The sequence below is a fragment of the Podarcis gaigeae genome (genome assembly GCF_964106915.1).
Source record: "Podarcis gaigeae genome assembly, chromosome: 1".
In the NCBI taxonomy this organism is placed as follows: domain Eukaryota; kingdom Metazoa; phylum Chordata; class Lepidosauria; order Squamata; family Lacertidae; genus Podarcis; species Podarcis gaigeae.
This window is the reverse complement of record NC_139678.1, coordinates 81,518,934-81,530,523: the sequence shown is the minus strand read 5'-3', so window position 1 is coordinate 81,530,523 and position 11,590 is coordinate 81,518,934.

Below are 11,590 nucleotides of genomic sequence, written 5' to 3'. Positions count from 1 at the left end.
AAGATACTCAGATGCTTACCATGTCATTGCAGGCTGCCATGCACCCAAAATGTGCTAAATGTGGTGGAGAACTCCAGAATGCTGAACAAGAGGAGAAAGGCGGCATGCCCAATACCTAGATACTACACAGCAGAGAACCTTGCATAGTATACTTGTTCCTCCTACAAATTCATTCAGCTGTAACATTAGAAAGTACCCTGCTAAACACAATCTGGGTGCACTTTCTTAAAAAAAAAAACACATTAGGAAAAGTTGGGGGAAGTGCAGTGGTGACTATTTTGGTTCTTTTGATCAAAGGGTCTACTGTCCACATGAGATATAGAACATTATATACACCTCTTCAAACATAAAATGGTAAGACAGAATTGTTAATGTGTAAGAACCTGGGCAGGGCGAGGAGGACTGGAAAAAATTTAAGGACTATCTGGAAAAACATTATAAGTTGTATGAATGTTAAAAAACGCACCTTTTAGGAAATTCTAGCTTCAGTAATGTTAAACTAAAGAAATGGAAATTAAGGTACAAGAAGTCAGAGATAGAATAATGAAACAACTTTATTGTGTTAAAATGAAAACGTACATGATTTGGGTTATAATACATTTGAAATTGGGTAACATGATAAAATGAAAGATACAACAAGTATTGAAACAAGTTAACAAATTGCTGATGTTATGTATCACAGAGAATGCAGGGTTGGGAGGACGTGGGGAAGTCCGGTAGATTTGGAAAAAAGAACAAGAAAATTTGTAACTTTCTTTCTCTACTTTTATAATATGCTCTTTATTCTTTTTTCTGTAATTCATAAAACTAATAAAAAATATTATAAAAAAAAAAGAACCTGGGCAGGGACTTAGTATTTGAGTGCTTTGCAAAATCACAAAGCAAAGCACCAAACGCATATCTGACAAAGATTTGATAGGCTGTTGTACTTGGAATGCGCAAATAAAGCTAAAAATATTTGAAGGCTGTTATTTTGGGATATAACACATTCTGGTTGATTCATTTTACATTTGTGTAATAGATCAATTAAAGGATGGAGCAGTCTAAGGTACACCTGTGAGAGTACTCTCATGTATCATCCTTCCCATGGCATTTGCCTCAAGGCCTTTTAGAACCCAGGAGCCTGCAAATGGCTAGCAACTGACAGAAAACTATTGACAAAGACACACACCATGCCATTGTGTCAGAAGCAGATTAAAGGGAACAGGATTAAAGGGAAGGGTTCCAATATAGCCTGTGGAGGACAAGCACAATGGCATTCTCTACTGCAAGTTCTTGAAATGGCACGTGAGCAGCTATGTACATGATTCTTTCCTCCACCCCTTACTAAAGATGTTGGTTTTAGACTCCTTTGTTTACATTTTTGCCATCTTTCCCCTATATTGGCTTGGCTAATATTTGGTCCACCGGATTTTGCTGGATGACAACTCCCATCACTTGCTGACTGGAGCTGGTGGGAGCTGGAGTCCAATGACATCTGGAAGACCACGCCTTAGCCAAACCTGCTCAGCATCCCTTGTACGAAGATGAGGAATGTCTGAGCAATGACCCACTGAAGGGCTGCTTGTTATTCTGTGATGTGATGAAAGTGTAGAAATGTCACGTGGACATATGCTGTGAAAACAGGAAGCGAAGCATGATTCTTTCCCATTTACTCATGTTCCCTTTCTTGGATCTTGCCTATAAAGTTAATGGTTTTCTTACTTACGCCTCTATGCTTGTTCACTTATCATTCTCAAAAGCCCATGATAATGTGAATCAGCAAATACAGCTATCTCTGCTATGTATAGAATGATGCCAGCTAAGGCCATTACAGCACTTGTGATGTTTATTCCAACACTGTATTTCACCTGAAGGAGAGACACAAGGAATTCAGCCACCAACAAAACATTTAGCTACCATAGGTCACCCCCCCACCTCCACCAATGATTCCTAACCTGATTTGCTGTTGAGTTGTAGTATTCCTCTGTGGACACTGTCTGGATGGTGATACTGAGCAGAGAAGAGCAAGGCAATAGAGCCTTCTGCCTGATGACTGCCCTGGTGTCCAGAGAGGAAAGTGTCTGGGTCCTATTGCCAGAATCCCAGTGTCGAGCCCCATCATATTTTATTGCATGAAAGTTCATGGGATCATGAGTTGGGATGGGGGGGTGGAAGGAAGAGGAAAGAGGGAAATGCTCTATATCCCACCAAGCAGTCATTCAGATGTTTTTCGGCTGACATGGACAGGGATCCAGAAAAAAGGAACTGTTCAAAAGAAAAAGAAAAATGCATTTTGCTGCGATTCACTTAAAAATACAGGAAACCCAATCTACTCCCTACTACACAGTACTGGCAGGGACTGGCAGGGCCCAAAACAGTGTGTGGCAGAGGCAGGGGGCCAGGAGAGTGAGCTGGGAGAGGGGACCTGTGATTTATGGGGTGTCACACTACCCACAAGGCAGGAGCCAGGGGAGGAGGGAGAGACAGAGCAGTTAGAGGAGGTGGAAGGTAAGCAGGATGTGGAGGAGGAAGAATGGATGTTTCAGGTGAGGGGTGGGTCAGTAGATTTCCACCCTTCACCCGCAGATAAATGCATCATATACAAAAAGGTGCATATTGGGCAAAAATGCCTACAAAATGTATATATTAAGAGAAAAACACAGGAAAATATTGATGAATTTTTGTGATGACTTCTTTTTAAAAATTGCAAATGGTTGTGGAAAGGTAACAAACTGAACCTTTGGAATGGAAAAATGAGAAGCTGAGAGAAACCTTAATTGATAGATTTCAACATCCCTACAAGTGATAAGACAAAGAAACTTGCACAGAAACTTGCAAAGAAACTGTCTAAACCACAGAGCCTAGGGCTTGCCGATCAAAAGGTTGGTGGTTCAAATTCCCATGATGGGGTAAGCTCCCGTTGTTTGGTCCCAGCTCCTGCCCACCTAGCAGTTTGAAAGCATGTCAAAAAGCAAGTAGATAAATAGGTACCGCTTCGGCAAGAAGGTAAACAGCGTTTGTGTGTGCTGCTCTGGTTCGCCAGAAGTGGCTTAATCATGCTGGCCACATGACCCAGAAGCTGTCTGCAGACAAACGCCGGCTCCCTCGGCCTATAGAGCGAGATGAGCGCGCAACCCCAGAGTCGTCTGCAACTGGTCCTAACGGTCAGGGGTACCTTTACCTTTACCTTTTACAAGTGATAAAGCAAAGAAACTTGCACTGGTTCTTAAAGAAAATCTATTCTGGTTGCTCAGAATCACTCTAGAACCAAATGTAATGTTCCTTGGATAAAATCTCTGTACCAGGCGAGTAGTCCTGAGGTACTGAAGACATGGGGGGCTTGTCCACATTTCTGCTTCTCCCGTGCTTTCAGAGAGGTTTTTCATTTGCCCCACTGATTTCCCGGATTGATGTTTGTTGTGATTCAGCAGTAAAGAAAGAGTGGGTTTTTCCAGGGGAAGTGGCAGCATAAACAAAAAACCTCTTGGACCCATGCCTAGAAGAAAGCATGAGAGAAGCAGGAGCACAGACAAGCCCTGAGATTGTGGGAGAACCTCTTCCATGTAGCAGCCAAGAGGAATCCATTGGGAAACCCTCTCCTGCAGGAACTTCCATGGGTGGTGAAAGGGAAGAGCTTCTCTGTCATTTGCCAAAGGGAATATCAGTTCTTCCTCCCTAGGCATTTCCCCAGCCCCTGTGCCCAACATTTACCATCAAGCCAGTGGTAGATTCATCTGGGGACTTAAGAGCTTCACCAAAATGCAGGTCTCGGGGAAAAAAGAGGTGGGTTTTTTTTTTTTAGTATTAGGCATTATTTGTTTTGATGGGAAACTTAGGTATGTACAAACTTGTATTAATATTTGATTTAGAGCTGTTGAGAGAAATAGGTACCTATTGAAGCCCAGACAGTAGTCAGAGATAGCTCAGAGATTTTGTCTGATCTACCAGCAGTCTTCCTGCCTTAATCACTAGGTGCCACAATGTGTGTTACAAACAGAATTGCCAGACCGTTAATATTGTAAAAGACCCGCCCCCCCAAAAAAAGTTGTTTCCTCCTCTAGAAAATGGTGACCAGACTGCTTAACTTCCTGGAGCCCAAAAGACTGCCAAGGAATCCCTATGCTCCAGCCACGGAGCCCTTGCACATTGCAGAGGATTCTGGGATGGGTTTGAGGGTGTACACCTGTTTCACAGTATTGTTTAGGCCCATTATGGTTCACCATTCTCTGTAAGCTGATGCACCTCGATCCCATCTGAACTCCCTTGCAGCTGGACATTTTAGGTGGACATCAACAGAGGACGGTGCTTTTTAAGGATGTTTGTACACCATTTCTAATCTTCTCATTCGCAAACCCTTATAAGTTTCCAGGGAATCCTAGGATCCCCCATAAAACAGGATGAAAACTACCAATACAGCTCCATCAGGATGTAAAGGATGAATTTCCATGCTTCACATTTCCAAGGAAACACTTGATGCCACTATCTGAAGGCACCATACTTTCAAAGTGTCCCTTTCTGTCCGGGTAGATATTGCACTGCCCTTCTATACTGGGACTGATTGAATGATCTAGTCACATGCAAGGCATTGATGTAGCAGACAACTCCCCCCCCCTCCCCGCACCTCCTGCCTAGCAGAATCTTATTGGAAGGAAGGAATCCCAGAGCAGTGAATCACACAGAGAAACAACAGACATATGCTTTCCTGTGGGTGCCCAGGAGCCCTCTGTTATTTATTTATTTCTCAGAGCACCCTAAGCCACATACAGGTGTTCTTCTCACAGCACTAAGGGCTGGACTATTTTACATGTCCCTGCTCACATGCTGATCTTATGCATAACACTTAAACGGGGTGGGGTGGTGGTGTCTGCTGAGTCCTGCCTGGGCAATTACTGCCAGAGCTCCCAGTTTGCAGCTCTGTGCTATAGCAGCCCAGCCAGCTCCCCAGCGGTGCGGATGATGCAGGCACCCACTCTACCGTGGATGCAAATCCACACGTGTGTGTTTCCCCCCACTCCCCTTTACAGCCATTGCTGGTTTGCTGCAGATGAAGATGCGGCTCCTCGTGAGACCGGCTTGCTCTGAAATAACACTGAGAAGGGGAGGAGGGAGGGAAGGAGAAGAAATAATGATGGAATGCTTTCAAACCTTGGGGGCTGAGCTTTATGTGACGCTTCAGCGGCTGGTGCTTTTTTTAGCTGCACTGATTCCATCTGTGCCTACTTATAGCCCTGCCGTTTTGTTTGCTTTCTCCCCAGATGAAAAGGCTGCGTGGGGATGAGCTGTCAGTCGTTCTGAGAACCTCATGTGTCCTTGTGGCACGGTCACAAACAAAACCAGATCCAGCCCAGTTCCCTGGGTCTTCTGCCACATGCTCAGGCGATATAGCCCGCCCTTTCCACTTGCTGCAAACGTGTTTTCAGACTTGGTTTCTCTCTCTCTCCCCCTCCATCTTCCTCCTCCTCTCTCTCTGCCTAAGCACAGATGGACTTCCCTCCCTCCTTCCCCCTACTCTCTCTTTGCATCACTGTCAACACCATACAGTTTGCTGAGTTCACACCGAGCAAGAGAGGAAGGTTTGCGATGACTCACCCGAGCTTTTCCTCTTCATCCAGAGAAAGACCCCTGCAGGCTTCTGTCCCAAATATCCCCCATGCCAGATTCAGTGAAAAGGCTGCATGTAGGTCTCCTTTAGTCATTCTCCTTTAGTAGCTCTAATTCTTTTCATACAGGGTGGCATTCACATTGGGCAAGGGGGCAGTGGCATGGGCCTGCACAAAGCGCTATTTATGTCCTATTTGAAGGAGTCATTTGGACTCAAGCAGCGCCTTTAGCCAGTGAAAGGACTCGTTTGGTCTCTTTGTACAGACCAGTATTTCATTTACAGCGGGGGTAGCCACTGTAATGGCCTCCAGGTGTTTTAGATCACAACTCCCATCAGCCCAGTCAAAATGGCCAAGGATCAGTGGTGGTGGGAGATGTAGTCCACATCTGGAGTGAACTACATTGGCTAACCCACGCAGCCTGAGATGAAACATGCTTAATCAGAAATAAATCCTACTGAGTTCAAAGGGACTTGCTGCCTCATATAGGTATCCTTAGGAGTGCACTGTGCGAGTTCATCATGCACTGAGTATAGCATCACATGATCTTAGTGACATGCATGTCTGAATATGCTGTTCCAGATCAGTCCTTACAGATAGAACTTTTGTACCATCATGTGATGCTCATTCAGACGCAGTGCTTCTTCTCAGTGGTGCTTGGTTGCATATGCAACTGTGAGTCAACATCAAATACATTTTCACATATTCAGAGAACAAGTGGACTGGAGATTGGGAGTTGCTCAGCCCCAAATGCAATCCCTTTCAGACATTATACAAATACAGAGAAGTAGGAAGTGGGATCAGGGACACTCAGTTACTGAGCATTCATGCATACTTGTGTATTCAATAGACTGTGTGCAGTATTTGCTTTTCACGGTCAGATCATGTGCAGTCTCCATGGTTGTTGTGCTAATTAGCTGTTCAGCTCACACAAATCTCTCTCTCTCTCTCTCTCTCTCTCTCTCTCTCTCTCTCTCACACACACACACACACACACACACACACGTGTGTGTGTCCTCTGCTTGGTCAACCTGTGACCTCAGAACACAGAACAGATGGGTAACTGACACCCCAATACTCCTGTCCACTGACTAGCTCTCCTAGACCAACCCCTCCCCAGCACCCTCTGAGTTCCCAACTGCATCACTGCCCAGGGCTATGCAGACACAGAAGGCCAAATCTCTGTCTGTCATGAGGCATCCAGACAGCCCTCATATAGGAAGCGCCAAGGTGAGGTCACCCACAAAGGCACATACTGTAGAAGCCCTTGTTCTAGAATCCTTGGGGGATATACTGTATACTGTTTATACTCAGCTGAGTTTATGCTTTGGCTGGCTGGTTATTTGGGGCTGTCTTGCAAAGCAGTTTATAAATCGATTAAATTTAACTTAAACCAAACCTATTTATCCATGGCTGACTTCATCGGTTGCCTACAATTTACTTCAAACCATCCAGATCTCTGCACAGATGTGATGATGGAACGCTAGCCTCTGACACTATGTGACAAGGTTAATAACCCACGTCTCTTTCTCTTGGCAGGTTGATAAGTGGAGATGGTGCATGTGTTAATTCACGATGGGTGGCAACACCCTTGACACTTGTATGCATCACATCCAATAATCTTCCCCTTACGACATGCCCGCAAGAGCTGGCTCTGTACATCCAGCCTCCTCCATAAGCCCCACAGAAACTGTGCCAGTTTGCCTCCAAATACCAGTTGCTGAGAATCACAAGGTCCTGCTTGTGGGATTCCGGAGGGTCTCTGGTTGTCCTGTGAGAACAGGAGGCTGGACTAGATGGGCCTTTGACATGATGCATCATGATCTTCTTATGTTCAGATCTCTCTGTATAGCAATCCATGAGTTCATTGGGGAGACCATGGGGTCAGTACAAGTGGAACAGCTCACTTTGCAATGTGGTGCCTCCTGTTTTGTATGCTGCTGCTGTCACTGAATACAGGCTGAGTCACGATCCCAAAAGACTGGTTCATCATGCCAGACCTCTCCTCCAAAGTGACTGTATGGTGGCACTACCATGTAGAAACTGATAGATGAATCAGCTCCATTTTGACAGTTGTGGGTGTAACATCTTTGTGCTCTATTAGGCATACTGGCACTGTCACCTAAATTCTGTGGTAGCCCCATCTGCTTTTATACACCAACCAAAAATGCACATAGTACAATATCTACTAGCTGTTCCATTGTATAGGCGGCAACCAGTTTGTGCAGGGTTGCATTCCTGGCCCCCATGCACATTGGTGGAGTGTTCATAAGCCCACTCTGCCCATTCCGCCCCACCCCTGTTCTGCCTTCTTCAGGGTCCAAAAGGACCTGTGAATCCAGGAGGTACAAGCAAGGAAGCTGAACTACATTACGGGAGATGACAGCCTCCATGCTCCACCATAGCTGGCCAATAGCCAATTTGACCTACTGTAGATATTGTTCCCCCTCTGCACTCTAAGATATATCATCAACTGGTTAGATCCTGAATAAGAACGGCATCTGAATCCATGTTACCCAAAAGGAATTTGGGAGACAGAAAGTACCCCGCTCCCCAGAAAACAAGGAGCCATTTACAAGAACAGAACTTGTAATCCATCAGTATTTTAATGCTGCATTTTATGATGGCACTCTGTCTAGCAGCATGTGTTTATTTTTAGGAGTGGCAGTGTAGTATAACGTTACTTTGGGAAAGCAAAAAATAACACACCTTTCTTCACAGAAAGCAACTAATGGAATCTCGAAATGTTCTCTATTACAGCTAAGTACTTTTCATGAAATATTAGCTAATTGTCTACTAAACCTAAAATGATTCCAGCATCTATCTTTAATGAATGGAGATGTACAAGGAAATGGTTATTTGCCTGGGAATTGGATCTATCTGCAGCCAGATTAACCCGTTAGTTGACCATACTCTTTGCTTGTTTCTCCCTACTGAAGGTTGTGTACTTGAGCTTCACATGGACCCTGTCTATACCCATACAGTACAAAGTTTTTATTCAGTTTCTCAAATGCTACTTCTTGTATTACAGTAACAGAGGGTGTCTGCGTGATCTATACATGTGGTGGCTATTCTATGGTTGGCTGGTTGAGTGACAAGGCAGTCTTCTGTTTAAACATGCATCCTTTTTATGCAGGAATTTCCTCCTCTTGGGCTGCTGCTTTCAATACACTGTAGCTAATGCTTCAGCAGCTCCCTTGCCCAACTACCTTCTCTCTGCGGCACCCCTGTGGGGCTCAGGAGCCTAGTTATGTCACCCCTTACCTGCAGAGCTGGCAGCCCCTCACCCCTTTTTGAACACCCTCCTTGTGGAAGAAGAAGAAGAAGAGTTTGGATTTGATATCCCGTCTTTCACTCCCCTTCCGGAGTCTCACAGCGGCTAACATTCTCCTTTCCCTTCCTCCCCCACAACAAACTCTCTGTGAGGTGAGTGGGGCTGAGAGACTTCACAGAAGTGTGACTGGCCCAAGGTCACCCAGCAGCTGCATGTGGAGGAGCGGAGACGCGAACCCGGTTCCCCAGATTACGAGACTACCGCTCTTAACCACTACACCACACTGACTCTCACTGGAGTGTTCCCTCAGCTTCCTCTCCTCTCCCCTCTACTTGGGAATCCTCTGGGCAGCTGCAGCTGCTGCCCCTGGTCTCTGAGTTGCTCCTCCCACTGCCCCACAGGGGCCTGGGAAGCACCCCCTGTCCAGACCCAGAGGCGCAATTCGCCTGGGGAGCTAGTAGACAGGGCTGCTGCAACAAACAGTTGTGCAAGCCTTTGGGAGGCAGAGATGTAAGAGGGCATCAACGGAAGGAGAGAAGGAAAGAGGGACAGAGGCTGGTGTTGCCTGTGGCACCCCTGGCCATCATTCAAGGCACCCCAGGGTGCCACGGCACATTGGTTGAAAAGCACTGTTCTAGTGACTACAAATAATCACTAGTTGATGCTTGCTATAGTAGCCCTCATGGACAGCTCAAGCATCCATGTAGAGTACAAAGTGGAAGACTTTTGAGTTGGAAAATAGCCTGTTCATCCTCTACCATTGGGAGCAGAAACCTCTTTGACTCTATGAAGAGAGAATGTATTATGTTTATGCAACTGAATAAGCAGAGGTGGGTAGAAACAGAGTACAGAGCAATCAGGCAAGAAGACCTTCAGGGATAGCGGACTGTTCCAAAGTGTGGTAAAAAGAATCTTAAGCCACATGGGTTTTAGTTCAAAAAAGGATGAGACTAAAATAACATGGCCTTTTGTTCGTATAAACACACCCTGAAAGAGGAATTAAAGTCAGAAATGCTTCTAGACTATTATACTGTACATGTAAACTTTACCAGATTAGGGGCTGGGTCACTCTTTTCCAGGGTGTCAATTCACCCTAGAAATATGGGCTCCAATAAAACAGTAAGTTGAAAAGCAAGCAACAAACAAACAAACAAACAAACAAACAAACAAAGGCCCATAACAAACTACAGTTCCCAGGATGTTCAGGCAGAAGTCATGCACTTCAAATGTAAGTTGTGCTTGCAGCCTCTGTAGCCTCCACATTCCGTCCTGTAACCAAGTCTAAGTTATAGTATGTGGAACGGAATAAGCCCGTACGCTGCCCCCACTGCCTCCATTCCCCACCCACCCCACTTTCCTCTTTTATTTCATCTGAGATTTAGAAAGGAAGCCCCTGGGGGGAAAGACCTGTCCTCTTGTAAAGTGCCAGCAACACTGATGGTGCTATATAAATGAACCAGCCCTGCTGAGTATCATGCACAGGACTACCTAGCACTCTTTCCCTTGTTTGCGTGGACATGGACCTTGCATCCTATGAAACAGGTAAGTACTTTCAGCAGACTCAGCCTCCTTGACCTTCAGGGAACTTTCCACTTAGTAAGGTCTTTCTGCAGTGGAAGCAGTAGTGGGTGAAGTTTCTAAGTAGATGTGATTGATTCTGTTTTATGGCCTTTAATGATGTTATCAGTTGTGACATTTTATTGTATGCAGTAGGTGGTTTATAGTCATACTGTAATATGTATGTATCGATTGCTAGCTGCTTTGCTTCCGAAACTGGCATATGTTAATCATGGCATGTTGATTGGCCAGACTATTTGGATAGATCTTAAAACAGCATGAGGGCTCTTATTCAAGCTTACGTTTACCCTTGGGGAAGTGTGCCTAAGTGATTTCACAGCCCTTGCTCCTCTGCAATCTTAGCTATCCAGTCTTCTTGAGCTCAGCTGCTTTTTTGGGGGGGGGGAGGTTCCAATTATTTTTGAGGTTGCTATGGCAATATTGGCTTCAAGAGTATCGCAGATCACCTTTGTAGCATTTAAGCATGACATGGATTTGGATTAATACCTAAGCCTTTCAGTGACTATTATCTATGTCTGTCTATCATCTACCTACCTACCTACCTACCTACCTACCTACCTACCATCTATATCTATCTATCTATCTATCTATCTATCTATCTATCTATCTATCTATCTATCTATCTATCATCTATCTATCTATATCTATCTATCTATCTATCTATCTATCTATCTATCTATCTATCTATCTATCATCTATCATCTATCTATCTATCTATCTATCTATCTATCTATCTATCTATCATCTATCTCTATCTATCATCTATCTATCTATATCTATCTATCTATCTATCTATCTATCTATCTATCTATCTATCTATCTATCATCTATCATCTATCTATCTATCTATCTATCTATCTATCTATCTATCTATCTATCTATCATCTATCTCTATCTATCTATCTATCATCTATCTATCTATCTATATCTATCTATCTATCTATCTATCTATCTATCTATCTATCTATCTATCTATCTATCATCTATCTATCTATCTATCTCTATCATCTCTATATCTATCTATCTATATCTATCTATATCTATCTATCTATCTATCTATCTATCATCTATCTATCTATCTATCTATCTATATCTATCATCTATCTATCATCTATCTATCTATCTATCTATCTATCTATCTATCTCTATCTATCTA